The following is a 19,042-nucleotide window of genomic DNA, read 5'->3' as shown; positions in this document are numbered from 1 at the left end:
TGGAGGAGAAGAAACTCTTTCATATATACACTTGTCTGCAAGCTTCCTGGTAGGTCTACTAATGCAGCTTTGGTGAGTTGTCATCCATGCTCAGATGGAACTTTTTGGTGATACAGCTGCCCAAGAGACATTCCTATTCTTGCAGTAACCCCAATAAACTCATTGGTGCACCAAGCTGTTTTTGGACACAATTATTTCTTTGGTCTGTTATTGTCTTCTTTTTCTGGGCGTAAATAGAAAGACTTTCCAGGCAAAGTCTCACAAGAGGCCAGATCCTTCACCATGTCTGGGCAAATAGAATCTTGGCCCCTGTACTCATCAGAACATCAGACTCTCACAAACAATCTTCTCGTGACAGAATACCTAGTGCAAGCCCATTGATTACCCACCAAAGTGGGGGTCTGAATGCTGCCTACCTCTTCCATACAATGACAGGTGACTTCATACTACCATCAGACACTTTTGTGTCTCTTAATGATTCTCCCTCCTTAACCCAGGAAAATCTACTATTTCCACATTTCCTGGCTTGAACATTCTGAACTCTGCCAGGTGTGGTATTTATTTGGCTTCCCACAAAGACTTCTCTGACTTTCTGTAGCCCCATTGCACCATGGCAGCATCAATTAAATGCTTTTCCAGCCACATTGTACTTCTTGCTCATGAATGTATATCTTTACTTTAGGGACACTGTGAGCTCCCTGAGGACAGGAACCCTGCCATTTCTCACTCTATTGCCAACACCCACCAGGCAAGGATCCATGAAAATGGACTAAATGTCAAGTGAATTTAAGTGTGAATAAACATAGAGGGCCCTTTTCCCAGGAGGTGGCTTTTGTATAAACACAGGACAAAATTACTAACTGGGAAATGTTGTTGGACGGTTCAGTAAAACTCTCAACAACTCCATCCCAACCCCACTGCCCATTAGGACTGTTCATAAATATCCCTTTTCTTTCTGTTCCAAAGACTTGGAAGGGGGCCTTTTTACAATCCCTTCAAGGGTGGGTGGGACCAGGAAACTAGTCTGGCTAGTGAAATTGGAGCACAATACCAGTTGTATGTGGCTTTGAAAGTCAGCATTCAACTCACCAGCTTGCATTTTCTTGCCTTGGAGATCCTGAAAATACAGCAGGGGGAATCTTCCATTCAACTAGATTTTCTTGTGGCACATCAGAGTCCCCATTCCTCTTGATGCACATATTTTGTCTAAGCAGCAGGCATGAAAGTTACATCTTGGTTTTTTGTCCTCACTGAGATTTTTGGAGCTCCTTGTTACCCAGAACATCCTAAGCTGTTGTGAGCAACAGGAAGTTAATAAGGCTCTCAGCACCCTGTGACTTTTCTAGTAAGATCTTGGCTGGCAGAAAAATGTGACTGTTTTCTTGTCTTCTTTACTAGACCGGGAAGATGGTTAGATTACAGAATATTTATTCTTCTCAGTATCCCCAGTACTTCGCAAATGTTCACTTTAGAAACCAATACATTGTTCATAACCAAGGGTCCCCGAACAAAATATTCACGAGAGAACCGTGTGCAAGGACACGCAGTCTGAACATCCTTGATCTGAAATGCTCGGGGGCCATGGAGGTTTTGTATTATTTTGGACTTTGGAATACTCACCTGTGTATAATGAGATATGTTGGTGTTAGGACCCCAATCAGAACACAAAATTCACTTATGCTTCCATAAGCACCTTAGACACACATCATGGAACAAATTTTATAAGTATTTTAAACTGATGTGTGAAATAAAGTTTTGTAGCGGGAAAATTTCCACATCACCTCATTGCTTAAGAGTGTTCAGATTTGGTGTTTGGATTGGAAGTTCTCAACCTGTATATGCACAAATTAATTTTCTGAATGTTTAGTCTCTGTGAGTGCATTAGGGAGAGTTTGATGTATTCCTTTGTGTATACAGGTGGGAGGTGGGTGCATGTGCACTTGTATGCCTGCGGAGCAGAGAATAACTTCGGGTGTTATTTCTCAGAGGTCACTACATTTGTTTTGTTTTGCGGGTTGGTTGGTTGGTTGGAGACTGAGTCTCTTGCTGACCTGAAATCTGCCAAGTAGGCTAGGCTGGCTGGACACTGAGCCCCAGGGATCAACTGCCTCTGCCTCCTCAAAGCTGTGGCTGCAAGTGCCCGCTATTACACCCAGGTATTTTTATGTGGGCTTTGGGGACTCTAACTTGGGTCCTTGTGTTTGCAGGGCAAGGGCTTCACTGACTGAACCAACTCCTTGGAATTCTATTTTCTTATTCCCAGATTATGCAAGCTTCAGGAACGAACACAAGAGGAGAGATTCAGGCAAAGGGTGGCACTGGATAGCCAGGGGCTACAGATTAATTTGAGATCTTTTGGATTTGGATTTGGTTCTAAGGATTCTCTCTTAATTGCTTTGACTAGTTAATTGAGAAATTGATACCATGCAAATGTGTATCGAGTTAACATCTCGAAGAAACCTAGTTAAGAAGAAGCAAATGATTCAAGGTCCTCACCACCGAAGTTGGGCGGAGATAAGGCCAAGCTGAGAGAAAGGGTGTGCGCAAGTCCATGAACTCATCCTGCTAATTTCAGTATCCTTAATTTAAGGACCAAAGCAACCTTTTAAAACATGCAAATATATATTCTCCATTGCTTCTATATGGTAAGAATCATTATCCTCAATTTCATACAAGTTGTCTAAGGCCCAAGAAGGCAAAGTAATCAGCCTAAGTCCACTCAGATGTCAGAGGAGACAGAAGATTTAAGCAGGGTGTGACTAGCTTTGCTGATTCTAGCATGTTCCTTTCCACAGTACTACTAAGGGCACACCACTACCATTTCCTTAAATTTATATTATGATTGCTATTGTTATGATATTATTTTGTTTCTGATACAAGGCCTCCCCATGTAGCCTAGGCTAGCCTTGATCCCCCTGCATGAACTTCTGAAGTTCTGGGATTACAGATGTTCATCACCATCACATCTGGCTTTTCCTGACTTTTAAGAGCCTAATTCTTTCCTTCAAAAAACCAAAATGGATGGATTTAGAATGTATCACATAAAGCAAGGTGACACATCCCCATATGTGGAATCTAGTCAATAATATATGTATATATTACACATATTGTATACATGTGGATATAATATGACATGTAGAAAAGAGAGTAAGAAAGGTTCAATATAAGGGGACGAGGAAAGACTGAATGCCATTGATAGACACGAGTTATTAAGGAGGACATAAAGCTAATTGTTTTCTAGTTCTAATATTGTCTTTTTTTTTTTTGCTTTTTGTGATGGCTAAGTGCATAGAAATATATTTAAAGCAAAAGTATCTATATGTAAAGCTCCATATCTTCAGTGGTTATTATAACTGTACAGATGTTTGTTGACATTTATACACCTTGGGTCTGGTTAACATCAGTGTGTGGTTTGTTTGTTTTTTTCAAATTTCTTAAATAATAAAGTTTATTTAAAAAAAACCAGAAACATTAGTTTTGAATGAAAAAAAAAAAAGCATCTCCATGAAGAGAAATCAGCACCTGGTTCTAGAAGAGCTACAATGGAGAGTGCATCCAGCTATCAAAATGACATTGCCAATCAAACTGGCTGAGTTACGATCAGTAGTTAAATGTTTAAGAGATCTTAGAACTTGGGAACAGGCAGCAGAGGGATCACAAGTTTCATTGTAGCCTGGGCTCTGTAGCAAGATCCTACCTACCTGTCTGTTTGTCTGTCTATGATCTATCTATCTACATTGTGATATGACATTTGCTTACCACAGCTGACAAGGGTTATATAAATGCCTGAATTAGAATTCATTCTTCACCAACTTGGAGGTGTGCAGCCTTGGGGAAATGTCTTAATCTCTTTGAGTCTTAGTTTCTTAATATGCAAAGTAGGATAATGAACACAATATTAATTTATGTGGTTATTATGAAGATTAATTGTGAAGATGCTTATGAAATATGCAATACATAGAATTGGTTAAGTACTTATCAAATAATAGGTCCCTTTTAATTGAATAGTATTAGAGAGAGAGAGAAATAAGGACAAATGGGTATTTCCTAAGTCATTAGTGTCCACAAGCCTGGCATCTACCACTGTCACATGAAACATCAGCACTCATATCTCTTAGTCTGAGGGCTTTCTCCACATCTGAGCTAAGTGCAGTGCCAGGCAGTAATGGTTCTCTTTCTCCTAGAAAGGCTTCAGTCAAAGTCTGATGAAAGCAGGATGCACCCCTCCACATTTTATGACAAGTTAGTTGTGATTTACATGGTCAGAGTTCTCAACAGAATGAAGCAGCTGCTGCTGGTCCCTGGCTTGATCGACTTGCTTGAGCTGATTGGCTGCCTTCCTTTCTCTATCTCACAATGTTACTTGAAGATTCATCTACCTAGGTTCACCTGCTAAACAATGCATTTGTACCTGAGTTGGCCCCAGGAAGGTCCAGAATAAACATGGAGAGCTAGGAGTTCTTGCACTTTTACAATTCAACAAAGATTCACTTTTCCATCAAAGAACTCATTTGTGTTCAAATGACTAGTCTCATGAGCAATTTTCCTTGGGCTTATTCTACATGTTCATGGACGTACACAATCTAATCCCCATTTGATAATCAGATCACTAACTGCAGGCTGGAAAACCATCTTCGGTCATTTTTTTTTTTTTTCATGGTGCTGAAGTTGACTTAACACTCATGACAAACTTGGTTTCTACTTCAGAGTTCTTCTTTTCATGTCCACATTGGCAAAAGATTTTAAATAATCATCCCACAAACTTTTCTTCTGGAAGGGAACAGGCATTCTTTGGAACCGAAGAACTTTGATCATTCGTTACGTAGACATTTGGTCTGGCAGAGCAATGAAATCTAATTTGATGAACAAGAAACATATTTTTTATAAATAATATTAACAAACAACATTAGTGCTGGTTGTATCTCTGAGCCAGCAGCTACCGCAGAAAATACAGTGATCTCATGAATAATGTACCATTCAAAGGTCATAAACATGGTAGCAGGAAGGAGGCCTATTTGCAGGTGACAGCTTGCATTTTGTTGATCATGTGGGACTATCAATTCTGTGTCCATAAAGAATTCTCATTAAAGGAAATGAAATATTAAAAGTAAACATCCCAGTGGAATTCAGAATGCTGTCTCTTTCTTGGACTTCCTTGTTCCTCAAATGTTCTTTGGTGCCAATGTCAAAGACAATGTTTGAATGGATGATCTCAAGGTCCAGTCTGGGTTCTGTGTTCCTGCTGTTCTTACATTTGTTTAGTGATCTAGAGACACTCAGGCCAGGAAGTTGATGTAAATATTCTGACCAGCCCCTTGGGGCCACCATGCATCCTGACATAGAAGCCTCTTTTTAAGGAAAAACTCTGCCCCCTTTCTCCACTCACATGAGGTGTGCACCCCTCGACCCCCACCCCTCTCTCTTTCCCACTCTCTTTTTCTCTTCTTTCCTATTTTCTCTTTGTCTCTCTATTATAATAAACCATTTCTGTGCGGATGTAGTGTCTGGGTTGTGAATGTCCACCTGTCGGCCCATGGCTGCCATTCCCACATGGAGTTGGTCACCCGACAGACCGCTGAGGCATCTGTTCAGCATGCCAGTATGGTTCCCTGCATGCTCGGGATACCCTGGCCTGGCCAGCTGGGGGTTTCCCATGTGTGCATAATTCCTAACAGCTGATGTACCCATAAACCTGCTTAATAGTTCTTTTAAAGAGTCCATTATGGTTAGAAGCTTGCCTAGGCCCTCGGCATTGTTGGAAAGGGGGAGATTGAATGATTTTTTTTTTTTAAGGAAAAACATGCTTAAATTAGTTCTTTTAGGAAGTAATACTTCTCTGCAGGAACCCACATTTAACATTTTCTCTCTTTAAGCATTTGATTTGTAGAAGATGAAGTGCATAGGTCAAGTGACTGGAGGTTTCAAACCAGTGACATTTTTAAATGTTAAATCGCCAAATCTCAGAGCTAAGAGTAACCTTTAGTGTTCTATTGGTCTACAGATGGGGAACTGAGAACCAGAAAATTTGGTGATAAGCACAAAGGTTTCCCTCTGTCTCCCTTCAAAGCCTGCTCTTTTTGTTTCTCCATGTTGTTTCAGGGATAGAAGCCAGGGCTCAGCTGTTACCATCAGCTGACTAGCAGTGACTGGCTGAGCATGTTTGATAGATCCAATGCATTAACAGTATCTGCTATGGTTATGGGAATGGGAATGAGGTCATGAGTGCTCTTTTACGCTGAAGGTGTATAGACAGAGTCCTAAAATGCAGGGATGACTGGCTGCCCTTAGTCCTGATAACAGTGTTTTCTGCCACTTCTTTTGCTGGGCACTTCTTAAAAGAACACAATTTACTTAATACGAGAAAAAAGCCTAAAGGTATTTGTATATGATCCCTAGAGATACCAAGCATATCCAAGCATATGGAATGGGTTATTACTACCCACAATAGTTGCTTGAAATTTATGATAATAAAGGAAATGTCTAAGAAAACTCATATCGAGTTAGAGGAAGACAAAATATCAATGAATTAAGCTGTGCTTACACACAGCTTACACCTTAATTTCATACTTGGCATCCTCTGGCCTGTTCCTTCATGGGAAAATGTAGCTGTTGCCTGAAGGAGACCATCTGCCCCCTTATATATCTCTTGATCACTTGCATACAGTTGTGGACCAAAACATCCAATCTACCAGTCACATGTGCAATTCTTCTCAGAGGAGATTTGAACTCAAGATATTTATTTTTGTTAGATAAGTTTCTGTGTTCAAAATGTATATTCCAAATACCATGCATCTATCTGTTAGAAAACACCTGTCACTCAATGCGGTTGGATACTAAACAAAGATAGTAATTAACCCAAGCTAAAAGTATTCTTTCGTAGTTGTTTTCCAAATCCTTGGATCACCACTGGGCTCTGGCAATGGTATATGATCACTTTGAATGAAACAGACTAAGTGCCTCTTGCTTTGACTACAAGTTTGTGTCTCCAGTTAGGTTTCATAGGTGTGGACCAAGAGTAGGAACTAATGACAAAGGAAATGCTTTGGGAAGGCCACGTCTAATTACAGTGTCAGATAGACAAGATCAAAATGGGAGGGTTTAGAATATACTTGATGGATGGCTAGTGAGTTTAGACTGTGTGTATGACTTCACAGGTGATGTATTGAGGAGACTTTGGGCTCTGTAATCTTCCCCTAAAGAGCACAGAATTTTGTTCTAAAAGGAAGTTGGATTACTGGAGGCTGGCTCTTGTGGTAGTTTTGGGATTATAGGCTCTGGTAGAATTTCTGGAGGGCTCATATCTTGTGGTAATATAGACTTTATTCTAATAAATCTGCTTTGACTGTGCTCTTGATCTTGGGATATGGTCATTGTTAAGATTATGAAGAAAAGTATAAGAAGTTCTCAACCTGTGTGGGTCATGACCCCTTTGGGGACTGAACAACCTTTTCACAGAGGTCACCTAAGACCATTTGCATAGCAGATGTTTGTTTACATTATGAGTCATAACAGTAACAAAACAATAGTTATAAAATAGCAATGAAAAAAACATTATGGTTGGGGGTAACCACAGTATGAAAAACTGTATTAAACGGTTACAGCATTAGGAAGGTTAAGAACCACTGGGCTAAGCCATTAAGAGACTTAACTTGAGGATTTATTACTTTTGTTTGCCCAGTCAATCAGTCTTTCGAATGTTGCTTCTGCCCTCTCCCTCCACCTCCCCTGGCTGCTTTGAACTTCCCCAGGATGTTTGGAAACTCCCCAGGCAGTCAGGGGTCTATGTATAAGGAGAATATGCTTATTCAAGAACATTTTGGTGACTCCCCTATTCTGACATTTCCCTTAATTGACAACAGTTCTGGGGGCGCCAAACTGTAATCTCTCATGTTTTGACTCAGTAAGATGACTGATCTCTGCTTGAGTTTGGTACCCCACATATCACATATAGAGGGGAATCGATTAAGGGGAAAAGCCAACTGATATTCCAACCTGACATGGCTTTCTTCTTTCAGCCTTCCTATTCCCTCTGCTTTCTTTGTTTACCATCCAGATAATTTAAATAATGATCATTTCAGCATTTTGTACAATGTTAATAACAGCTCCTACAGGAGACTTGATATGCTGCTACCCACTCTACAACAACTGCAAGTCAGAAGCCCAGATTATATTTGTCATCATTGCCTGCTGCAAATCAAATTATAATAAGACCAATATACATAAGATTCCAAAAATCTGTTGTTAGTCACAGATTAAGTCAGTGTGCTGCTTGGAGCAACTGTCTGACCCAATGCTAAGTAAGGCTGTAGAGGTGTAGGAGAAAAATGATGTTGATGGTTGGGCTGTCAAGATAGAATGGGAGGCCTGGATGATAACCTAGTTTCATACTGCATTATGTAGCTAAACTGAGGACTAGACAGAAGCAAGATTTGGCTTGGGGAGGGGTTATAGGAAGAGACACTGCGGCACTCCAAAGTCCTTGGCTATAAATATTTCAAGGTCAAGCCATCCCAACAAGCATCTGTGGAAATTCGGACGTCTTTGGCAGGCAATGCCCCAAGGCTTAGAGGCAAGATCTTGTGTTCAAAGGCAAAACAGTGTTGGCCACCATCTATCGTGAAGGAAATAGAGTTGAGTTCTTTTGGAATCTGAAGGCTTTCTTCTGTGTTTCCTGTAAGTGTCATATTTTGATGTCCCACGTGAGGTTGGCAAATTGAAATCTACAGCAACAGAAGGCAGGTGTTTAATAAATGTTTTTCAAGTCCAGACAAATCTGCGAAGCCTGATACAAAGCAAACAGAGACAGGAAGCCGATGACAAAGTCCAGCCACCACATAAAGCACATAAAGGAGTTAGTTTGAATCTTTTAGAGAAAAATTCTGCTTCATTCTTGATTTAGTTGAGACATAGATAATAAATGCTACCTTTTTGTGTGTTGTGGTTCAAAGGAAAGAGGAAAAAGCACCACCTGGTGGGAGGGAAAGGTTCCAGATCACCTTTGTGTCATAGACTCTCTCCCATTCCACTGACCTCTGGGTCCCCTCAGAACTCAGGGCTCTGTGTCATTGGCTGGCTGTCTTTGCATCTTTCTCGGTGGTTATATTTCATTGTAGAATTGACTTCAGTTGAAGACAGATTGAAAGAAATCTTTAAAGCAACTAAGACACCATTCTTCTGAGAAAAAAATATGCTGAAGTCATGGCAGCCTCCTAATCTCTGAGATGTAATGACCTAGGTCATGATGTCACAGAGGTCATATGCTAATGTGCATACTGACACCATGATCCAGGATGGATCCTGGGCTCAATTCAGTAAGGCTGATCCAAGAAATGAGTTCTCTGGCAGCCTCAGCATCAAAGAACCATTGTTGTATGTCTTTGAAGATGCTGGACTGCAGCATGCATTAGTCACCTTTTCACTGCTGGGACAAAATGCCAAGTGGAAACAACTCAGAGGATGATATATTTATTTTGTATATGGGTTCAGAGTGCCTCAGTCCACCATGCTGGGGAAGGTAATGTGGTGGGATTCCTTACACAGTAGTGGCCTAGGAGGCATGGAGAATAGGCTGGGACTAAGGGCTTGTGAAACCTTCAGATGTCCACCTACAGTGGTCTGTTTAGAACATCTAGGCCCTAACTCCCAGAGGTTCTGCAGCCTTCAATAGAGTGTGCCATAAGCTGGGGAGGGGAAGCATCAAAAACATGAACCTGTGGGGGACATTTCAGTTTGAGCCATGACACTGTCATTACATGTCATGCTGGTCTGTTTGAATTCATGAAGGAGGTGGAATAAAACAATACAGCTGACTTTGGAAGGCTAGAAAAGAATTCCATATCATTATTTCTGATCATTTCTCGTGAACATTAAGCTTCAGGGCATTTCATGTAGCTCTACTAAGAAACTTTACTTAAATTATCATTTCAAAACACAATCCTTTCACTGTTGGAACCACTATTTCTTAAAAGTTAGGGTCTGTCTTTCTATGAAGCCCTACCTGCTTTGGAACCCACTTTGCAGAGGCTGGTCTCGAACTCACAGAGATCCACCTACCTCTGAATCCCAAGTTCTGGAATTAAAGAAAGGCATGTGTCGCCACCCCCAGACTTGAAGGCACTTTTTAAATACAAATAACATATTCTGTGAGGGAGCCTAAGGATTACATTTTCTTTCATAGTTCAGAATCACCACAGAATCAAATATATCTGCATCAAAGCTTGTATCTCCTATGTGACAATCGGATGAGGAGAGAGGAAAGGGGCTTCTTTTCATCTGATGATGGAAAAGGGCAGAGCTTGTGAGGAGCCAGGATGGAGGAAGCAGGGCCTGGCCTGAGTTTCCTGTGTCCTGGAACTGGAATCTGTAGTGGGGAGGGGTAATGAGGGGGCAGCTTGTCTTTCTCTAAGTCTGTGGCACAGAAGCAAATCAAGAGACTTATTCTCAGTGATTTCATGTCAATGGCTCCAATTTGCTCCAAGAGAGATTCAAATATCAAAATGAATCCACTTTCTTTATGACCCCAGTAACATGCTTTAATGAGCACTGTAGGGGCCCAGATGTATATATGTTCCCTGTCTACTGAACTTAAGGACTCAGGGTATAGTTGCTACATTAGCCATGTCTTTCTAAGGCTGGCCGAGGATGGCAAGGGAGTGTGCAACACATTCTTGGACCCATGCAGTCAATTGATCAGCTGAGGAAGCCAGAGTTAAGTGTATAATATACAAGAAACACAAGTCCAAGGATGTCAGGATAGAAGGGAGCCAATGTCCAGAACCACAAATGTATATGCACATTTAGGTGTGCATAATGTGTGCATGTGTATATGTGCACAGAGGCTTTATACCTGAATGTGTATATTTTTATATGCATACATACATGTGCCTTCATGTAAATAGGTAAATGTAAATTTAATGGTCTGAATATTTTTAATTCCCAATGTGATGGCATTGTGATGCAGGGTTCTTGGGAGTAATTGCTAGAGAAGGATTAGGACCCTTATAAATGTCATGAGAGAGCTGCCTATCTGTTCTCTTCCATGGCATGCCTGAATACAAGGTAGACATCTACCCAGAAGAAAAAGCCTCACCAGAACACAGCGATGCTTGCACCCTCATTTCAGACATCTAGCTTCCCAAACTGTGAAAAACAATTTCTGTTTATGAGATATCCAGGTTAGCACTTCAATGTAGTACCCAAAAGAGACCTGGACAGGATGTATGTACATTCTGCACATCAATATCTGTATAATAACCAGTTTCACACATAACGGTCTAAGGTAACACTGGCATTTCTGTATTTGGTCTTACATTTCTAATGGTTTACCAGGCTCAGTCGGTGGCTCCTAGCTCAGTTACTCCACAATTGCAATCACAGTAGATCTGCACATACACGGAGGTTCAAGCTCATAGTATCTGTCTGACACCCGGTCTGGAGAGACTCTAATGCCTGGGGACCAATACAGCTAAAGCTTTTTGGCCTCCCTCTCTATCTCCCTATGTTCTTTCTATACGGGCTTTCCTGCACGGGAACATCTTATCCAGTGGCTTATAGCTATGTATTTATCTTCCAAGACAGAGGCCTTTAATAACCTAACCCAGGAAGCCACAGACAACAGCTTATTGTGTTCTGTGCATCAGGGAAGTGACTAAGGTCTGCATGGTGTTAAGGGGCAGGAGAATGAACTATCCCTCTAAGTGTCTGGTCAGGGAGGAACAAGATTCTAGAAGAGAGTTATTGTAGTGAGTAGATAGGAAGCTGCAATCAATTTGCCCCATTTGAAATGATAGGTTTATCTATGACTTTTTTTTTTTTTTTTTTTTTTTTTACAGCTAATCGATAGCTATTAATGAGGATCAGTGTGTAGTTTGTGAAGTCAGGGAGAAAGAGGTGACTCTAAGCCAAGGCAGTGGATAAATACCTCATGAAAGAGACAGACGATTTGAGTGGAACCTTGTAGACAGGATAGGCTTACACGGCCCAGAGGAGGCTGCCCAGATGAAGAGAATGTAGAGAAGGAAGGGTGGGGGCAAGAGGGAACAGGCTACCCAGTGTCCTCTGTGGTAGGTGCTCTGTGTAATGTGAATGAACAGACAAGCTTTCCAGTGAAAACAGGGGCATTACTTCATGCATTCTCATGCCATTGTTCCCTGTCCATGATCTTCCTGACTCTCAGAATACCCCTGAGAACTCTGTGGGAAACTGAGGCCCAGCTTACAAAACAAGTATGCCTCTTGGGCCAGGTCTTCTAAGCCAGGTACCCCCTTTGATTCTACTGCAGTAGCATCTTCATAACCCACCTTGGGCATGCCTGAGTTTGTATTTCTCTTGGCTCAGAGAAGTAAGCAAATGCCTGTGCCAATCCTATAGCCTTTGTGTGTTTTTCCTAAAAGAAAAGTCTTCACCAAGAACTGAAAGGACATGTAGAGTGGCACGAAATCTCATTAAAATCTAACATGAAATCCAACACTAGAACTGGTCAATGTCCTGATTAGCCAGTCTCAGCTAGAGAGATACATCCCTATGGCATGTAGATTCTGGGGCACGGATCCTCACTGCAGATCTTGAGCCTGTGTCTGTCCTTCTGTCCTTTCTCCTTTTCTTCCTTCTTTTCTTTCCTTTTCCTTTCTTTCCTTATGGGTCTCAAGTAATACTGGCTATCCTCAAACTCTCTGTGTAATTAGGGCGACCCTTACTTAGCTCCTGATATTCCTGAGTGCTGCGATTACAGCGTGCCAGTTGCAGGGCTAGGGGTTGAGCCCAGGGCTCTGGGTTTGCCAGGCAAGCCCTTTATCAACTGACCTACATTCATGGCCCTTGTAGTGAATTTCCTTATCTCATCTAGTGTCTGCTCTTGAGATGGAAGAGTCCCAGCCCCACTCCCAACCACTTTATAAAGAACGGGTTTGGGAGTTTTTCCTCCACTTTAAGTGCTGGCCATGTTCTCTCGATCTTGTTATTTGTCTTGGGCTAAGCATAAGCAAGGAGTTGACTGTGAATCTCTATTGACTGACATGCTTTTGATGCAAAGCATTTTGGCACCTTGAGCAGTGACACTTTCCAGAAAGCTCAGGACCTCATGTTATCATTTGGACACTTCAGGGTCACGGGATGCTGGCTTTTCACAATCTGCTTAGGTAAGGCAGAAAAGGTTGGTATCGGGGCTTATGAAAGACCCCAATTTACAACAGAGCCAGGTTCTGGCACTGGGGGAAAGCTGGCCTGGTGCAGCCACTGTTCCTAAAATCTCCCCTGAAAACTGCTAGTACACACAGGAGCAGGTCCTGAGGTGCTCTGTCACTTTCCTAAGTGCCCATTCCAGCCCAAGTACAAGTCTATCCCTAGGGCTCCCCTGAACTGAGACTCCCCGCCATGAAGCACTGCTTGGTACATTGCCCTCCTGCCCTGTCCCATGCTGATTTCTCACTCATTATTCCAGGCTGCAGTTTCAATGTCACTTTCTCATGAATGCTTACTTCCAGGCTAACCCAGAAAGCACAGGGACACTACTTCTTCCTCCACCATTTCCCTGGTCAGCACAGAGGAATTCTGCATTAGATTACTACAAGGATCAGGACACAAACCTCATGAGTGTAGGCTGGTGAAGTGGGTGGTGGATACAACTGGGATATGGATCTAGAACGCTATGCTTTCCCTTCAAACAAGGGGTTCCCAAGTGAGCCATACACACGGCTCCATGGCCCATCATTCCCTAAGGGGTGTCTGTCTATTGGTTTTCAGGGGAAGAACATTCTTTCTGCCCAGCCTCATACATGCCTCTGCATCTCTGCTGGCTGGTATTTAGGGCGGATGGATGCTAGACTGGACTTGCTTTAGGAAATTGTCAGTGAGAAGGAGGGAGGCTTGGGGATGAGGCATGGAGTGGAGAAGCCACAGAAACAACTACCCATGGCCAAAGTTTCCATTCCCTGTGCCAGCAGAATGAAGCCAGGGGTGTCCCAGAGGCATGTCTGACTAGTTTGAATTGAGAGGCAGCTATGGAATTGTCTTCTCACAGCACTTCACTAGTCTTGAACACGGTCCATGTATTCCTGGGTTTCCTCATCACATCCTTTGTCTCAAACCTCGCTTTTACTGGGAATTTCAAATCCAAATGGTTATGTTTTTGTGCTTTGGAAATAGGTACACTCCACTCAGGTGACAATATGATACCCAGTCCCAATCTGGAAGGAGGCAGGGGATTTCTTTGGATATTAGAACCACATGGGATAAAAGAACTTGGCAACTTGAGTTTGGCAATGGAAAATTTGTAATTTATGTTGACTGTTTCCAAATACCAGAAAGGCAAGTGGCAGAGAGAAAAGGTGTGGCGCTCAAGTGAACGGTCAGAAGCAAGACTGGGCATGTCCAAGTGAGGGAAGTCTTCCAAATATCTTCCACATAAAAGGTATGGACCACACACATTTTGGCCAGCCTTGTTTTCCCGAGGGAAACTGTCCTGCCATAAAATGATTGGAATCAGCTCTTTTTATGCCCTCATATTTTAATAAGCCTGACTGAATAGCTGAGTGGCTACGTCCATGCTGGCAATGTTCTATACAGGAGAAGCTGTTCATGTTTGACCAGTTACCTTAGCTTATGTAACCACACTATTCTTCATGCCTCTATAAAACGTGTCTAAGACCCGGTATTGTATACAGCTTGGAAAGTAAAGGGAGCTCTCATAGAAGAGTGAATGATGCTTTTCCATAAAAGTGGCAAGAGCTCATATAACTTGTCCAAATACAGTAAGACAACAATATGACTGTTTAATCTTGCAGTAGAAGTTGCTGGCACCTTCCTAGAAGCTCTTCACTGACTGATGCTCTGCCACTCAATGCTGGCATGCTGTCTGTTAACAGCCCCGTGCACACTTTTCTTCAGTTAATTACCCTTAGCTAACATGTTCTACTTCAGCCACAAACACCTGCACTATTAAGTCCTTGCTCCAAGAGGATGGTGCAGTCAATGTGTGACTAATGCAAGAATGTAAAGGCCAATTCATGCATTGAGGTTGGACAGCTTTGGTGGCAATTCCCCTTCCTGGTCTTTATGAACCCAACCTGAGATAACCCCTTTGGTTGACAATTGTTCTAAGCCTCCAAAGGAATGTAGAATGAAATGTAAAATGTGTTAGAAGTGGCTACTTAGGAGTAATCAGAGCAAGCTTTGCCTCCAGAATCCTTCCAAATCACTGTGGCCCAGAACTGGTCCAGTAATTCCAGCTCTTTCTGATCCAGTCAAAATTCCCAGTCTGAGAATAGCTGCCATCCAGGCTGTATCCTAGAAACTGGCAGCACAGATCAAAAATTGGATTTGTCATTGAGAAACAAGTGTTTTATAGATGTCCCAGTTATTACTGATCATTCCACAATCTCTTATTCTCAGTACACGGTACAGTTGTGAGTCTCTGTATTAATCACTATCTAATGCAAAAAGATTCTCTTTTGTGGGTTGAGGGATGCACCAATCTATGATTATAAAGATAAGAATTTAGGGAACAGTTCATTATTACGTCAATTTATCTGAATAATAGTATTAGATTTCTCCCTAGGGACTATGATCTAGCCACACATGGGCTTTTGGGCCCAGAAAATGGTAACAGGCATGGGTTCCATCTGGTGTTTTGGGCTTTAAATCCCACCAGACAGTGGTTGGTTAGTTCCCTAACATTCATACCACTGTTGCACCAGTGTACACATCTTGCCAAGACAGTTGCTACTACAGTTCACAGCTGGGCAAGACTGTTGATGGCTTTATTTGCAGGCAGTATGCACAGAAACTTACAGAACTATGAAAACTAGCCAGTAGGGTTGAAGGCTACAGGTTGGGACTAGCCTGATTTCTCCTTGTCCTATAACTCAAGCATGTGTGTCTTCACTAACAGGATACTACCTACTTAGTTGGGGGTACTACCGCTGTGATGAAACACCATGACCAAAGCAACTTGGGGAGAAAAGGGTTAATTTGGCTTACACTTCTACATTGTAGTTAACCACAGAAGGAAGCCAGGATAGGAACTTCAACAGGGCAGGAATCTAGAGGCAGGAGCTGACGCAGAGGCCATGGAGGGTTGTTGCTTACTGGCTTGCTTCCCATGATTACTCAGTCTGCTTTCTTATAGAACCCAGGAGCACCAGCCCAGCAACAGCACCTCCTACAATGGGCTGAGCCCTCCCTCATCAATCACTAATTAAGAAAAATATTCTACAGGCTTGCCTACAGTCTGATCTTGTAGAGGCATTTTCCGAATTGAGGTTCCCTCCTCCCAGATGATCTTAGCTTGTGTTGAGTTGACATAAAACTGTCTAGTATGACATCTTAATTAGAGTTATTATTGCTGTGGTGAAACAGCATGACCAAAAGCAAACTGGGGAGGAAAGGGTTTATTTGGCTTACACTTCCACATCACTGTTCATCATCAAAGGAAGTCAGGACAGGAACTCAATCAGGGCAGTAACCTGGAGGCAGGAGCAGATGCAGAGGTCATGGAGGAATGCTGATTACTGGCTTGCTCAGCCTGCTTTCTTACAGAACCCACGACCACCAGCCTCGAGGTGGCACCACTCACAATGGACTGGGCCTTCCCCCATTAATCACTACTTAAGAACATGCTCTACAGCTAGGGCTTATGGAAGAATTTTCTCAATTGAGCCCTCCTTTCAGGTAACTCCAGCTTTTGATAAGTTGTCATAAAATTAGCTGGCACAGACACTATCATCAGGCTTTAAATAGTAACCAAGAGCAGCAACAATAGCTTGTGATGTTTGTGAGGGTGTCTATGGGACTTCACTGATCAATGACTAGAAAAGAGGCTCAGGGATTATTATGGAAGAGATGGCAGAAAGATTGTAAGAACCTGGGTTGGGGATTTAGCTCAGTGGTAGAATGCTTGCCTAGCAAGCACAAGGCCCTGGGTTCGGTCCTCAGCTCCGGAAAAAAAAAAAAAAAAGATTGTAAGAACCAGAAAGAGAAGACATCTGCATTGAAATAGCATTTGCCAGAAACAATAGCACTGTTGTACACACGAGCTCACACTTGTGTGAGCTGTGACTGCACACACACAAGAGCTACACTAGATCAAGCCACCCCAAATTCCAGAATTGTTGGGGACAAGCTCATGAAGCCCCACATCTATTTGAGTAGTTATTGGCATTGGCAATTGATGGCTGCTAGGAGAGGGAGTCAGTTTTCTTCAGAAATGCAGGCCCTGAAAAGCATGGGTAGCCATATCAATAGATGGTCCCATACCTACGTATACCCAGACATCATTAAATGATTGGTGTTTCATTGATTGCCCAGTGAATTAAAAGACTCTAGCCAATTTTTTAAAAAGTAAATAACTCTGCTGCTTTTTCCCACTAAACATGCCTGTGACAGTTAAAATTGAGTATGGTTTTTATTTCCCAAATCTTCCTTTAAAGTCTGAACAGGGGTTGTGGGTGGGTGGGGTGTTCATGTTTTGACAAAATTTCTTTTCTATGTGAGTCCATCACTTGGAAGAGAATTAGCTTGAACCAAACCAGCCATCCTTGTTGAGACACCTCAAATGTTCAAATCTGTAGAACTTTCCTTCACTGGTTTTTCTCTCTTTTAGGCTGAGCTTTCTTACTATGGGGTCATTGTTCTGAGGAAGGAGCCCCATGAAGGATCCCCAAGTTGACTTTTTGAGGGAAAATTTGACCTCCCCTTTTTTTTCTTCCAAAAACTGATAATGTTTAAAAATTTTTCACTTTATGGCTGACAGTTGGACATAGGTTACAGATAGACATTCAGGTAACACCAGGGGCATCTCTGTTGATCACATGCAGATAGGGGCTAAGGTTCACTCCCCATAGACACACTCAGTAAAAGTCAGCTACGGACTCTTCCGCTTCATGCAAGTCTCATGGCCCCAGGGAACCTGCTGGGTCCTGACAAGGAGAGGGCTGTTTATTACAGTCTGGAATGCAACTAGCTAAGCTAAGAGCCTCAGAGACAAAAGACATAATACACAGCAAACATAGTTAAGATAGAACTTTTCAAAGAGTCAAAACATGGAGTGGGCAATCATTTGTAGCACACACCCAGAAAGTCTGTTTTGTTTCTGGTGTTTGTGGGTATGGAACACTAAGGCATCTTCCCTTTGGGGGAGGAACAGCTGATGAATTGACAGTTGGCCTGAAAGATTTATGTCTGATGTCTGTATTGTAGCCCCTCTGCATCTCAACTCAGATTCTGACCCTCTACCCAAGTGTCCATCATTTTTTTCTGCATAATGTGCTCTGACACTCCTTCCCTACACCGAACCCCCTTATATTACACCGGTGCCTCTCATTTCTAGGTCATTCCATTCCTGGATCCTTACGACGGTCTTAAGAGTGCAGAAAGAAGCCAATAAATGCCAACTGAAGGGGGCACTGCCTGGTGACTGCTTTAGTGTGGTTTTAACTGTTGGTCTATTCTCCCACAGAAGTTTTAGTGCCTATGCTACACCGAGTAGCCTAGTCATCTGTAAGTAAAGAGGTCGTGTTTCCCCTGTGTGCTTGTCATTTTTATATTTATTTCCCTTTCATATATTATGACACTACATGCACCTTGTAAGCATACACATTAGATCATGGGTTTTGGGCACCTCCCCCCCCCAAACTAAGATGCCAGGGGTACAATCTGAATGATTTTATGACTAGCTTGGGGGGGTAGGGCTGACAGTCACTGGGATGGCTGAAAAAGAAATGTCTCACACCTGGAAGGCTTTGCCATCCAGCTGGTCACCTGGTCAGCTTGTGCAGCTTTCTGTCACCATGGCAACAAAGTCAGAACCAATCCATTTAATTCAGAGAGCTACCATCAGACCCCCCAGGCAGCCTCAAGGTCAGAAATAATTCTATGCCTCAATTCAGACATTGGCAGTCAGAAATAGGAGATGTTATTGGAAAGATTAGAAATAGTTGAGAGTAGACCAGGAGGCACTGAAGGGAGGGAGTGGGGGATGGATATGACTAAGACACATTGTATACATGTTTGACATTTTCAAAAAATAAAATACGATAAAAAAAGAAAG

The 19,042-nt window shown here is 42.3% G+C and overlaps 1 protein-coding gene and 2 long non-coding RNA genes across 4 annotated transcripts in view; 1 reads left to right on the top strand and 2 right to left on the bottom strand.

Annotated features, from left to right (window-relative positions):
• Positions 1–19,042, bottom strand: part of Slc24a3 (solute carrier family 24 member 3) — a 487,223-nt gene that overhangs the window by 201,165 nt on the left and 267,016 nt on the right. The gene's annotated exons all lie outside the window — the stretch shown is intronic.
• On the bottom strand, positions 3,968–10,088 carry LOC143273009 (uncharacterized). Its single transcript, XR_013050810.1, has 2 exons — positions 8,925–10,088; positions 3,968–8,782 (listed from the first exon to the last, which is right to left on the bottom strand). It is a non-coding gene; the product is annotated as an uncharacterized LOC143273009 (long non-coding RNA).
• Positions 9,198–18,515, top strand: LOC143273010 (uncharacterized). The gene is made up of 3 exons (XR_013050811.1): positions 9,198–9,514; positions 14,301–14,407; positions 18,323–18,515. It is a non-coding gene; the product is annotated as an uncharacterized LOC143273010 (long non-coding RNA).

The sequence above is a fragment of the Peromyscus maniculatus genome, chromosome 4 (assembly GCF_049852395.1).
Source record: "Peromyscus maniculatus bairdii isolate BWxNUB_F1_BW_parent chromosome 4, HU_Pman_BW_mat_3.1, whole genome shotgun sequence".
NCBI lineage: Eukaryota > Metazoa > Chordata > Mammalia > Rodentia > Cricetidae > Peromyscus > Peromyscus maniculatus.
Note: the sequence above shows the minus strand (reverse complement) of the source record. Positions and strands in the feature narration are given on the sequence as shown.